Below are 14181 nucleotides of genomic sequence, written 5' to 3'. Positions count from 1 at the left end.
TTAAGCAAGGGAATAACAATCAGTTATTTATGAGCTCATTCTGGCTCCTATGTGGAATAGATTACAAGAAGAGAAACGTGGACTGGGGGAAACCAATGCATAAGGCTACTACAATCAATACAAGAGTTTAGACTTGGTCGTTTAGATCTGGGGATGCAAAGCAAGCTTGAACACTATTCAGAAGATAAAATCAACAGAACTGGGTGATGAATTGGATATGGGCATAAGCGAGAGGGAGGTGTCAAGAACAATTCGTAGGCTTCTCACCAGTGTGACTAAGTGTATGGTGGCACCATTCACTAAGATAAACACTGGAGAAGGACACGTTGAGTTTGAGATGCTTGAAACATTAAACTGGGGAAGGGAGCTGAATGTAAAATTCCAGAGTTCAGAGGAAAGATTCAGAATGGAGAAAAATTTCAGGAGATATCAATGCAGAAATACAAATCAAAGTGAGGGTTATAGCGGAGATCAGGTAGGAAGGGAGTTTCAGAGTATACAGGAAAGAGGGCCTGAGATAGGGGCTTAAGCAACAACAGCATTTAAAGATCAGGTCCAAGGGGATGATTCACTCATTCAAACATCTGTCCATTATTTGGGCATCATTTATTTATTTTATTATTTTTTAATTTTTTTTTTTCTTTTTTGAGACGGAGTCTCGCTCTGTTGCCCAGGCTGGAGTGCAGTGGCACGATCTCGGCTCACTGCAAGCTCTGTCTCCCGGGTTCACGCCATTCTCTTGCCTCGGCCTCCTGAGTAGCTGGGACTACAGGCGCCCGCCACCACGTCTGGCTAATTTTTTTGTATTTTTAGTAGAGACGGGGTTTCACCGTGTTAGCCAGGATGGTCTCGATCTCCTGACCTCATGATCCGCCCACCTCGGCCTCCCAAAGTGCTGGGATTACAGGCGTGAGCCACTGCGCCCGGCAGGCATCATTTATTAATAACTGGCCACACAATGTGCCAGGCTTGATTTTAGGTGTAAGGATATCCAGTGACAAGATACGTAAGATCCCTATTATCAAGAGCTTACAATGGGTAAGCAAACACAAACACAGGTAAATAAACAAAGTAATTTCAGTTTTTCATAAGTAATTTCCTATGTGCAATGAAGAAAATAAAATTGGCATTGCAACTCAAATTCCATGACTGGCACTGATTAGCAGTCGAAGAGATTTCCCAAATGATGAGTTAACTACTGAGCAAGCCCCAAAGTACAACCTTCCCTGAATGTATATGACAGTTGCTTTCCCGAGTTTCCAGAAACTCAGCATATATTACCACAGCACAAAAAAATTGTATACATACAAAATAGGTTCTGAGCTTCAGAAAATTTTTCACCTACATTATATCCAGAGGGAAAGTCGGAAGTCATAACAGATGCACTAACAGTCTTTCTTGTATGGGAGTAGGTCCAGGCACAGAATACCTAGGATCTCTGGCTCCTACCCACTAAATGCCATTGTGCCCACCACGAATCACATGACATCCCTAAACAAAAGTCCATCCTTCCAAAGGCCCGCCAAGGGGTTGGTCCCTCCCTTCTTCAAAACTGCCACTTTAAGGCAACAAAGTAACACTGTGTTAAGTGACGCAAATTCCAAGAAATTCAGATGATCTGAAGTCTACATACTCATGACTTCTAGTTGTAGATACTTCTACCAGGTGAAAATTCAATCTTTCATTCAATACATATTTATTAAGAGTGTACTATATGTGCCACATGGTGTTCTAGGTCCCTGCTTTCGTGGAGCTTACATTTTAGAAAATGGCAGCAAACACAACTACTTGAAGATGATCCAGAACATGACTCTTACATTTTAAATCTATATACCCTTGCATCTCTCAGGTAAAGTATAAAAAGTCTCCTTGAACATTAAGGTTATTTTCCCCACTAACTGTTCTTCATTTCTAGGTACATGTACCATAAAATAGAATTTAAACATTTAGCACCCAAAGAACGACGTTCAACACTGAAAGAAACAACTGCGTAGTTTCAAATTCCACTGAAGCAGTTTTAAAATTGGAAAAACTGTTTGAAATACAAATAATAGCCCCTGGTGGTAAAAATGCTAATTATAACCAAACTTTTGTGGACTCTAACTATGCTCAGATAAAAGAAGAGAAAAGCAAAAATGGAAGCTGTGAGTTTTTAACGGGGGGCATCATTAAAGTACAGGAACAATCTTCTGTGAGAACAGATTCACAGATGGGCAGATGAAGAGAAGACATTCTAATGCTGGGAAGAAAATGCAATGAAAGAATAAATAGCTGGAAAATTTGTGTGTGTGTGTGTGCGCGCGTGTGTGTGTAGAGAAGACATTCTGATGCTGGGAAGAAGATGCAATGGAAGAATAAATAGCTGGAAAATATGTGTGTGTGCGTGTGTGTGTGTATGTATTTGAGTGTGTATAAAGAGATAGGGTCTCACTCTGCTACCCAGGCTGGAGTGCAGTGGTGCTATCATAGTTCACTCGACCTCCTGGGCTCAAGTGATGCTCCCACCTGAGCCTCCTGAGTAGGTGGGACCACAAGCATGACAACACTACACCCAACTAAGTTTTTTAGTTTTTTAATTTTTTGTAGAGACAAAGTCTCATTTTTTTTTTTTTTTTTTTGGAGATGGAGTCTCACCCTGTTGCCCAGGCTGGTCTCAAACTCCTGGCCTAAAGCAATCCTCCTGCCTTGTCCTCCCAAAGTGCTGGGATTTCAGGCATGAGCCACCGTACCTGGCCATAGCTGATAAATATTTCTAATTGGCACAGCACTGCTAGTACACAGTTGACCACCATCTTAATTTACACTCTTAAAGAATGCTTACTTCAGGCCGGGCGCGGTGGCTCACATCTATAATCCCAGCACTTTGAGAGGCCAAGATGGGCGGATAACTTGAGGTCTGGAGTTCGAGACCAGCCTGACCAACATGGTGAAACCCCATCTCTACTAAAAATAAAAAACTTAGCCTGGCATGGTGGTGTGTGTCTGTCATCCCAGCTACTCGGGAGGGTGAAGCAGGAGAATTGCTTGAACCTGGGAGGTGGAGGTTGCAGTGAGCTGAGATGGTGCTCGCGCCACTGCACTCCAGCCTGTGCGACACAGTGAGACTCTGTCTCCAAAAAACAAACAAACAAACAACAAAAAAACTCCACAAATATAATTCGTAATGACAACAAAATATTTTGTGTTGATGGACCATAATTTACTTGATTCCCCCCTGCTTATTTAGGTGTTTCCTTTTTACACTGTTCTTTACCACTAATCCCCTATGTTTATATTTGTTCTGTATTGGTGATTATCCCAGTTTGTTCTGTATTTCTGATTATTGTCTTAGGAGAGATTTCCAAAAACAGACTTCCTAAAACAAAAGGGTATAATTAAGGGTTTCATTACAAAACTGCTTCCAAAAGCATTTTAATAATCTGTAGTTTTATTAGCTGAACACAAGTGTGCTTATTTCACAACACTCTCATAAGCACTGAGTATTATAATTTTTAATCCTTGCTAATCTGATAGAAAAAGTATTTCAATGGCCTTAATTTACAATTCTTTGACTATTAATGAACATATTTCCCCCATATTTGTTATCCCACATGAATTTCATTTTCTGTACATTATCTGTCTATATATCCTGGCCCATCTCTTCAGTTCTTAGTGGGCTTTTTCATAATCAATTTATTAAGTTTATACATGTTAAACAGATTAACCTTTAATCATGTTGCTGTAAACATTTCCCCCAGTTTTTGTCTGCCTTTTATTTTTGGCATTCGCCAAGTTTTAAACGCTACTCAAATTCTACAAAAAATTTTCATGAGATTTTACTTGTATGTATAGAAACTATTCAAATTAGCTATTTTTATTTTCTAGATTTCTTTAAAATTTTCCTATTATACAGATGATACTTCATTTAAAGTTTATTTTGGTGTGTGGCAGACACTAGGATCTACCTTTTTTTCTGTAACATTGCCTGGGAGTCATTTAGTGCACCAGGACTAAATGATCCTTTCTGTCTCTGCTCATTTGTGACAATGGCTCTTCATACATCAAATTCATGTATAACAGATGGGCCCGAAGACCACTCTGCTCCATTAATAACTGCATGCTTCCGCCACAATGACACTATTTAAATTATTCCAGTTACATAAAATTTTGGTTATCTGCTACCACTAGGTTCCTTTCATTATATTTTTAAAAGTACTTATTCTTCTATCCTTCCAGGTAAAATTTACAACCATACTGTCATGTTTCAAAAAAAAATATGTTTTTTAAAAATTAAATTGCTTTAAACATACTTTTTAATTGAACTGAAAGCTCTATAAGAATTAATTTTCCTATTTGAGAACATCTCTCCATGTATTTTTTTCCTTCTTTCTGTGAAATTGTCATTTCTTTTGGTTTTTTTTTGAGATGGAGTTTCACTCTTGTTTAGGCTGGAGTGCAATGGCGCAATCTCGGCTCACTGCAACCTGTCTCTAGGTTCAAGCCATTCTCCTGCCTCAGCCTCCCGCGTAGCTGGGATTATAGGCATGCGCCACCATGCCCGGCTAATTTTGTACTTTTAGTAGAGACGGGGTTTCTCCATGTTGGTCAGGATGTTCTCAAACTCCCAACATTGGGTGATCCGCCCGCCTTGGCCTTCCAAAGTGCTGGGATTACAGGTGTGAGCCACCGCACCCAGCCCATTTCTTCATATTTATTTCCTGTACATGTTAAGCTCATTTCCAGGTATTTTATAATTTTTAAAAAATTGATTTTTTTTTTTTTTTTTTTTTGAGACGGAGTCTCGCTCTGTCGCTGGGGCTGGAGTGCAGTGGCTGGATCTCAGCTCACTGCAAGCTCCGCCTCCCGGGTTCACGCCATTCTCCTGCCTCAGCCTCCCGAGTAGCTGGGACTACAGGCGCCCACCACCTCGCCCGGCTAGTTTTTTGTATTTTTTAGTAGAGACGGGGTTTCACCGTGTTAGTCAGGATGGTCTCGATCTCCTGACCTCGTGATCCGCCCGTCTCGGCCTCCCAAAGTGCTGGGATTACAGGCTTGAGCCACCGCGCCCGGCCAAAAAATTGATTTTTATGTATTAGATCAAATATCCTGTGGATTGCCTGAAAGGTTACTGATGGTAAGTGTCTAGTCCAGTTACTGACTTATCTATATTATATCAAATAATTTTTTAGCTTATCATCTTGGGTTTTCTGGGTATACAATCTGTAAATAACAACCATTTTTACATGGTTTAATTTCTATTTTGTGTTTTGGTAGTCAGAATTCTAAGATTCCTCCTAAGATTCCCGGCCCCTGGGGAACACGTACCTTCCCCTAGTTATTCAATCAAACATGAACGCAGGCACTATTCGCAGGGACTGTGCAGACGTAATTCAAATCCCAAATCAGTTGACCTTAAGATAGTCTATCCATCCAAGTGGGGCTGTTCTAATCACATTAACCCTTTAAATCTGGATTTAGAGGTCAGAGGATGTCAGAAGTTCAAAGTATGAGACAGATTCAACACAGTTGCTGTTCTTTTTTTTGAGACAGAGTCTTGCTCTGTTGCCCAGACTGGAGTGCAGTGGTGCGATCTTGGCTCACTGCAACCTCTGCCTCTTGGGTTCACGCCATTCTCCTGCCTCAGCCTCCCAAGGAGCTGGGACTACAGGCGCCCGCCACCATGCCCGGCTAATTTATTTTTATTTTTAGTGGAGATGGGGTTTCACCGTGTTAGGCAGGATGGTCTCGATTTCCTGACCCCACGATCTGCCCATCTCGGCCTCCCAAAGTGCTGGGATTACAGGCGTGAGCTACTGCGTTTGTCCTCGCACTTGCTGTTTTAAAGATGGAGGCTACAAGGCAAGGAACATGGGTGGTGTAGGAATTGAGAACAACTCCTCTGACAGCTAGCAAGGAAACAAAGACCTCAGTCCTATAACCAAAAGAAACTCAATTCTGTCAGCAACAAGAAAGCTTGAACACAGATTCTTCCCCAGAGTAAACCACATGGGAATTCAGCCTGGCTAACACCTTGACCTTGGCCTTGTGATACCACAAGCAGACACCCAGTAACGTCATGCTAGATTTTTGGCCTGCAGGACTATGAAGTAACATTGATCATGCTTTAAACCTCTTAAGTTTGTGGTAATTTGTTAGGCAAAAACAGAAAATGAATACACCTGTCTCATTTAACTGGCGTAGCTTTAGACAGCAATGTTAAAGATTAAATAGTAATGTTGTCAATAAGTCTTAGGGAAGAGTCAGGAGCCAGAAACCGTATCAATAACTTGAACAGGATAGAGTTAATTCGAAGATGTGTTAACTAGTAAAAGGTGGTTATGTTTTAACAGGGTTAAGAATAGTTCCTTATGGGGTCCAGAGGGAGCAAATGCAGAAAGCAGATATACTTACTATAATAGCTCCAAGCTAAAGGTGTGTGTGTGTGTGTGTGTGTGTGTGTGTGTGTGTATGTATTAAGAAAGAGGGTAAGAACTCAGAAGAAGATCCCTCCACACAGGACTGGAGAGGGTGTGGTTGCCACAGAACACACAGCTAGAGAGTGGCAGAAAGACCTAGAAGAGGGAACAGGGAAGAGGTGGTCTACACGATGGCCCTACTGGGGAGGCAGAGAAACTTGAGGGTACAGGTGGGCTGAGGCTGCTTCATAAGCACCACTGAGGTGAGCACTGCCAGGGCTTTCCTATGCCAGCCTGCTGACTGCTGCACCAAAAGCATACGCACAGGAAGGGGAGAGTAGGGGGATACCCCCCACTTCTTTTTTTGAGACAGAATCTAGCTGTCTCAAAAAATCTAGCTGTCTTTTTTTTGAGACAGAATCTGTCACTCAGGCTGGGGTGCAGTGGTGCAATCACAGCTCACTGCAGCCTCAATCTTTTGGGCTCAATCAAGCGATCCTCCCACCTTAGCCTCTGGAGTAGCTGGCACTAACACAAGCGCCACCACATATGGCATTTTTGTTTTTCTTTTTTAAGTATTGACGAGGTCTTGCTATGTTGCCCAGGCTGGCCTCGAACTCCTGGGCTCAAGCAATCCTCCTGCCTCAGTTTCCCAAAATGCTGGGATTACAGGTGTGAGCCACCATGCCTGGCTGGGAAGACCCTTTTCTCCTCTAATCCTCCTTACATTGTGCCTCCAGTGCTTCCACTGGCAAAGCCTGAAGTGAAGCCAGCTCACCAAAGGGAAATGTCTGCAGTGCCCAGCTCCTGTATCAAAAGCAGGGCATAAACGGATGTGGATTTACATAAACTGGGAACTGAGCAACGATCAACTGGCATAGTCCACCCCTTTGGCTACTTGGCTTCCATACACATTCTCTATATTTGAAGTATCAAAACAACTCTGATTCCACCTAATAACATGCAGCTACCTTCCTATAAATGAACATGTTCTCACCTTACCCCCAAAATGAGGAGCTGCGGTCCAAACAGACATTGTATTAATCACTAGTTATATTAATCCTTAAAATTCAGTTACAGTCACACTAAATATTCTGTTCTCTAAAGATCAAATTGTTTAATTAACTTCCAGTAATTTATATATAAAATAAGGGGGGAAAAGGAAACTTAATACATATAAACATACAGACACAAGAAAAAAATATGCTAAGTTACTATAATCCTTGCTTCTGCACCTGGTTATGAAGCCATGGGTGGTGTCCCTAACTTTCTTCTTTCACTATGCATCCAACATTTCCTGTGACCTCAATTAGAACCTCAGCCAGTCAGGGTTCTCAATATGACAGGGTGACCTAAACCTTCGTTCCTGAAAGATCTGATTCCTCAACAGACCTGCCTTTTCTTGAGTACTGCAGTTTTTCATTTGTCTCTAATATGTTGCAAAGAGGTACTAAGTGACACTCTAGAGAATCCTGAGTTACAAACATCCTCCTCCCTGCCCCCATTGTACAGCCTTAGTAATCAGAATCAAGCACTCTAGTCAGCAGAGTGACTTTTCCTACCTGTTGGTTCAGTGGTATAACAGTTCCAAATGGGTTATAGCCTCATCTTTCAATTCAATGGAACCTTTCTGTGTCCTCTGGTAGTAATATTCTCTACTGGAAAACAAGAACTCCAAATCCCAGCAGAGCTCAGTTGCTAGAATGGGAAGCAGAAATTCTAGGGGTGGGTTATAAGGTATAGTAACAGTGAAAGACTGCTTTCAGGGTTTTACCAGTAAGTATAACACGGAAGTTGGTCTGTGCATTTATGCCGTATTCAACAAATATCCTGTTCTGCCTGATTTGTGTATAATAGAAGAAATAGGGATACTGAATCTATCTTTTTGTCCTTTTGATTCTGTTGACTTTTGTCTTTTGAAGCTCTGTTATTAGGTGCATACGTATTTCTTTGTGGATTGACTAATTTTTCATTACAAAATTTCCTTGTTTCTAAATGGCCTTAAAGTCCATTTTGTCTGTTACTATTTAAATTAACCATCTTACTACTTGTTTTGAACTTGTCCCTCCTCTGTTTTTGAGATGAAATCTTGCTCTGTTACCCAGGCTGGAGTGCAGTGGCACAATCTCGGCTCACTGCAACCTCTGCCTCAGCCTCCCGAGTAGCTGGGACTACAGGCATGTGCCACCACATGTGCCACCAGCTAATTTTTGCGTTTTTAGTAGAGATGGGGTTTTACCATGTTGGCCAGGCTGGTCTTGAACTCCTGACCTCAGGTGATCTACCTGCCTCAGCCTCCCAAAGTGCTGGGACTACAGGCATGAGCCACTGCACCTAGCCTTGTTCCTCCTATTCTATGTTCCTTTTTTGTCTTCTGTCTTTTTTTGGACACTAAGTGGTTTTTATTATTCTATTTCCTTTCTCCTCTATTAGCTTGGTAACTATAAATTCTCTTTCTATCCTTTTAGTGGTTACTCTGGAGTTAACTTTTCTCAAGTTCTATGAAGAATTATGTTCTGTAGAAAATATTCTGAGTGACTATTATTTTTTCAGTTCTTACAAGGCATTCTAAATGCAAAGAAGTTAATTCATAATATATAATAGATGCCTTAGCACAGATGTCTTAGTTCTGGCTGCTACTAACAAGAATACCATATACCGGGTGGCTCACACAACAAACATTTATTTCTCATCGTTCTAGAGGCTGGGTTCTGCAGACCCTCCAAGACCAGGGTGCCATCATGGTCAAGTTCTGGTGAAGACCCTCTTCCTGGCTTGCAGATGGCATTCTTCTTGCCGTGTCCCCATATGGCAGAGAGTAGAGAGAAAGAAGCAAGACCTCTGTGTCACTCATCCCGTTCGTGAGGGCTCCACCTTCACGGACTCAATACTTCCCAAAGGCACCACTTCCTAGCACCATCACACTGGAGGTTAGAATTTCAACATACAAATCTTTGGGGAACACATACACTCAGTCCACAACATCTAGGGGTTGTCAAATCTCTTCTATCAAGGGCTAGACAATACATTTAAGCTTTGTGGACCACAATGTCTCTGTAGCAGCTACTCAATTCTGGTGGTATAGCATGAATCCAGTCACAGACAATATGTAAACTAACGGGCATGGCAGTGTTCCACCAATAAAACAATCTTTACTAAAACAGTTGGCAGGCCAGATTTGACCCACAGCGTAGCATGAATCCAGTCATAGACAATATGTAAACTAACGGGCATGGCGGTGTTCCACCAATAAAACAATCTTTACTAAAATAGTTAGCAGGCCAGATTTGACCCACAGGTTGAAGTTTGCTGTCTTTGACATTAAGATGTGATTCTCTCACCAAATGTGACTGAGAAGGACTACCCTAGATATTACTATCTCTGACTCATTAAAATCTAATACAAATTACAAAGACCTGAAGACATTTAAACTATATTTATCTTTGTAATACTGTGAAATGTATATTTTGTCTTCCATCTTGCTTCCCGGCATATAATTCCTAACATCATTCGAAACTCCAAAGTAATGTTATTTTGTGTGCTAATGAGTTGACTGAAAGCTGGAAGCTTCTTGGTAGCTTCAGGTTGGGGGCTGGTCTCCATAAACACCAAGGCAGGATTAGAAGGTTAGGATTTTCAGCCCTACCCTCCAATCTCCAGGGAGTGGAGAGGAGCTGCAGGTTAAGTTGATCACCAGTGGCCAATGGCTTAATCAATGATGCCTGCATAATGAAGTTCTCATAAAAACCCAAAAGGGGCTAGGAGCAGTGGCTCCCAAAGTGAAATCCCAGCACTTTGGGAGGCCAAGGTGGGACTAGTTTGGCCAACACAGTGGGACCCCACCTCTACAAAATTTTTTTTAAAAAATTAACCTAGCATGATGGTACGTGCTTGGAGTCCCAGCTACTCAGGAGGCTGAGGTGGGAGGATGGCTTGAGTCCAGGAGGTTGAGGCTGCAGTGAGCCATAACTGCACCACTGCATTCCAGTCTGGGCAACAGAGTGAGACTCTGCCTCCAAAAACAAAAAACCAAAAAACAAAACAAAACAAACCCAAAAGGATTGGGTTTGGAGAGCTTCCAAATGCCCGAGCAAGTGGAAATGCCAGGAGGGTGGTGCCCCAGAGAGGGCATGGAAGCACTCAGCTCCCATACCGTGTCCTAGGCATTTCTTCATGTTTCCTTCATAACATCCTTTGTAATAACCTGGTAAACGTAATTATTTCCCTGAGTTCTGTGAGCCACTCTAGCAAATTAACTGAACCCAAAGAGGGGTGGTGGGAATCTCAACTTGAAGCTAGTGGGTCAGAAGTTCTGGAGGCCCAGATTTGCAAATAGTGTCTCAAGGAGGGACAGTCTTGGAGACTGAGTCTTCAACCTGTGGGATCTGAGTTATCTCCAGGTAGATAATGTTAAAATGGAATTGGAGGGTACCCACCTGACATCCACAGCAGAACTCCTTGCTCGTTTAATGTGTGGCAAGAAACCCTCACATGTTTGGTCACAGAAGTCTTCTGCATTGAGAGAGACCCCGCTGGTGTCCACTGCAGAACTGACTGCTTGCTTGGCATGTGGGGAGAAATCCACACATTTGGTCAAAGAAGTCCTCTGGGATGATCACTGCTGTAGAGTGAGAGCCGAGGAAAAATAACCTGTGTTTTTCCCCCATCAGAACTCTCTTCCAGCTTTCTGGGTTGCTGTTGCCATTTATTATTTTTACTTTAAAATTTTTAAATTCTAGGTACATGTGCAGGTTTGTTACATAGGTAAACGTGTGCCATGGTGGTTTGCTGCACCTATCAATATTTTTACTGTTTTACACAGTTCACATTACTTTAGATGTATTCGTCTATCTATCCTTTCCGGTGCTCTTTACTCCTTCCCGCATCTCCATGCTTCCAGTTGGGACAATTTTCCTTTTACCTCTTTATAGTACCTCTAGTGTGGATCTGCTGATGATGAACTCTCTCAAATTTTTGTCTGTCTGAAAATATCTATATTCTCACTTCATTTTTGAAAGATATTTTTGCTTCATACAGATTTCTAGATTGGCAGTTATTTTCTTACAACACTTTGAAGCCATCATTCCACTGTATTTTGATTTCCATTTCTTCACAAAGTAGACTGTCAGTCTTTATTGTCCTCCTTTGAAGGTAATGTATCTTTTTCCTACTTTGGCTGATTTTAAGATTTTCTTTGTTTTGGCAATTTTTCCTCTCTTTTCCCCTTATTTTTGTATTTTGGTATTGATTCTGCTTAGAGCTATGGTGATTCTCAAATACGCAAGTTTGTATTAGTTTTGGAAGATTCTCAAGTCATTATGTCTTTTACTATTGCTTCTGATCTATTCTTTCTCCTCTCCTTCTGAGATTCCAACTGTAAGTATTTTAGACTTTTAACAGTGTCCCATTTGTCTCTTACATATTTTTTTCATTTTCCATTCTTTTGTCTCTCTGTGCTTTGGTATGGACATTGTCTTCTGATCTATCTTCTAGTTTACTAATTTCTTCTTCAGCTAAGAATACTATTAAACCCTCCTGTTTAATTCCTAATTTGTTACTGTACTTTTAAAAGTTCTTATTTTTAATTTTTAATTGATACACAACAGATACATATATTTTCAGGATACATGTGATAATTTAGTACATTCATATGATTTGTAACGATCAAATCAGTGTAATTGGGATATCCATTGCCTTAAATGTCTTTATGTTAAAAAATTCAAATTCTTCTCTTCCAGCTATTTTAAAATATACAATAGATTATTGTAAACTATTGTCACCCTATATTGTACTTTTCAATTTCAGAATTTCCATTTAACTTTTTTTATAGTGTCCAGCTTTTTCTGAAACCCTCCATTTGTCACTTAATTTACTAAACATATTCATCAACATTACATTAAGGTCCATGTCTGATAACCCTAATATCTAGCTCTCCTGTGGGTAACCTTACCGCCTGTCTTTTTATATGCCTAGTTTTTGACTGAATGTTAATCTTGCATGCACAAAACTGTGGAGATAAGCTGAGGCTGTGAATGTTACCTTCCTCTAGAGAGGATTTAGTTTTGCTTCTGACAAGCATTTAAGAGCAGGGGTGAAAGACTTTAAGCTATTTCAGCCAATTCAAAACTAAGTTTTTGTGTTTTGTGAGGGCTGGATTTCAGAAAAGTTTCTAGGTTCACCATACACCTAGGGTAAAAAGTTGGGGTTTTTAGGGGGTAACAGGGGTGGTTCCAACCAAAAGCCTGGGATGCTTACCAGGGTCTGTCATCCCTGAACTCCCGTTTTTGTGACCCCAGCCTCCGACGTCTATTGAAAACTCTACTTAGCTGCTTGTTCAGGTTTTCAGTTCTAGCACTGAAGCTGGCAAATGCTTCTGAGGGGTCATGTGGCACCAAATGTTTATTCGGCCTCTTTAGACCTCCCTTCTCTCTGGGATCTTGGCTTCAAAGTCTTCAATGCCCTAGTAGCTTCCAATACCTTCAAATAGTTGCTTTTTATCATTTACCTAAGCATTTTAGTTCTTGGCAGCAGGGTTGGTCTGACACTGGCTAGTCTGTTTTAGTCAGAAGCAGACATGCAAAATAATACTGAGTTTTACTATATGACTTTACAGGTAGCAAGTGAGATAATCTTATGAGTTTACTTCCTTCATCTATAACTGTGGAGGAATATGAGTAGAGTTCTCTGCATTCTAAAGATAAGCCTTACTTTTTACTATTCTGTTGTTTTAATATGCTGTTGCATTTGCCTCAAATTCTCTTTAGAAAGAGGTTTTAGGCCAGGTGCAGGGGCTCATGCCTGTAATCCCAACACTTTGGGAGGTCAAGGCGGGCGGATCACAAGGTCAGGAGATCGAGACCATCCTGGCTAATACGGTGAAACCTCATCTCTACTAAAAATACAAAAAATTAGCCAGGCATGATGGCGGGCGCCTGTAGTTCCAGCTATTCGGGAGGCTGAGGCAGGAGAATGGTGTGAACTCGGGTGGCGGAGCTTGCAGTGAGCCAAGATCGTACCACTGCACTCTAGCCTGGGGGACAGAGCGAGACTCCCTCTCAAAAAAAAAAAAAAAAAAGAGGTTTTAAAGAAAAAATATGATACTGATGAATTACACTTTCTGGTAAATTATTTTAAGAGTCTCACATACACTAATGTGACAAAAATCGAAAGTTAGATATTTGCCTATCATTTTTCGTGTCTTTGGTATGTTAGTTTCATAAAATAAATTGAAAAGCTATCCCCCTTTTTAAGTTCTTAGGCAATTTACATAGTAAATATTAAAAGCATGAAAAGTTGAAAAGGAGAAGACACTTTTTGGAGATAATTCTTTTATAATTAAAATGTCTTTCTTGTTTTATTTAGGTTTTCTGAATTCTCAAAGGGATCTGGGACTCCTTAAAAGTTCCTATCCTGGCACATAGGTAGGGCTTAATAAATGCTGGTTTCCTTTTGAACTAAAAAGTTGTCTTTTTGTTTTGCAACATATCATAAAAAATATCTACCATTTCAGAGACAAGGAGTTCCTTTTCATAACCCAAAGCTTTACAACTACTGGAGATTAGGGGTCTAGCAAAGATACTAGTGGAAGTGAAAATGATACATTAATGCTTTTCATATTTTCCCCATCACTCCTATCTCATCAAACTTTGAAGAGACAATTGATAAACTGCAGAAGTCAAAACAGAAATTACTACATATGAAGATTTAGTTATTTAATCAAGCTATATTTACTAAATGCATATGCATAAATCAATACACATAGCTAAGTTTTATGAAAATATAAACT

General features: G+C 40.7%; 1 protein-coding gene across 3 annotated transcripts in view; it reads right to left on the bottom strand.

Moving 5' to 3' along the window:
- The window catches only part of TNRC6C (trinucleotide repeat containing adaptor 6C), a 156731-nt gene that overhangs the window by 127021 nt on the left and 15529 nt on the right, over positions 1-14181 (bottom strand). For 2 of the 3 annotated variants that reach the window (XM_033182345.1, XM_033182347.1), the window contains exon 1: positions 10832-13164. The exons of the other annotated variant lie outside the window; for it this stretch is intronic. The gene's annotated coding sequence lies outside the window, so the exon portion shown is untranslated. Of the gene's footprint in view, positions 1-10831; positions 13165-14181 lie in introns of those variants that run through there. 3 annotated transcript variants of the gene reach the window in all.

Source organism: Trachypithecus francoisi, unplaced genomic scaffold (genome assembly GCF_009764315.1).
Source record: "Trachypithecus francoisi isolate TF-2019V2 unplaced genomic scaffold, Tfra_2.0 Lachesis_group20, whole genome shotgun sequence".
NCBI classification, from domain to species: domain Eukaryota; kingdom Metazoa; phylum Chordata; class Mammalia; order Primates; family Cercopithecidae; genus Trachypithecus; species Trachypithecus francoisi.
Note: the sequence above shows the minus strand (reverse complement) of the source record. Positions and strands in the feature narration are given on the sequence as shown.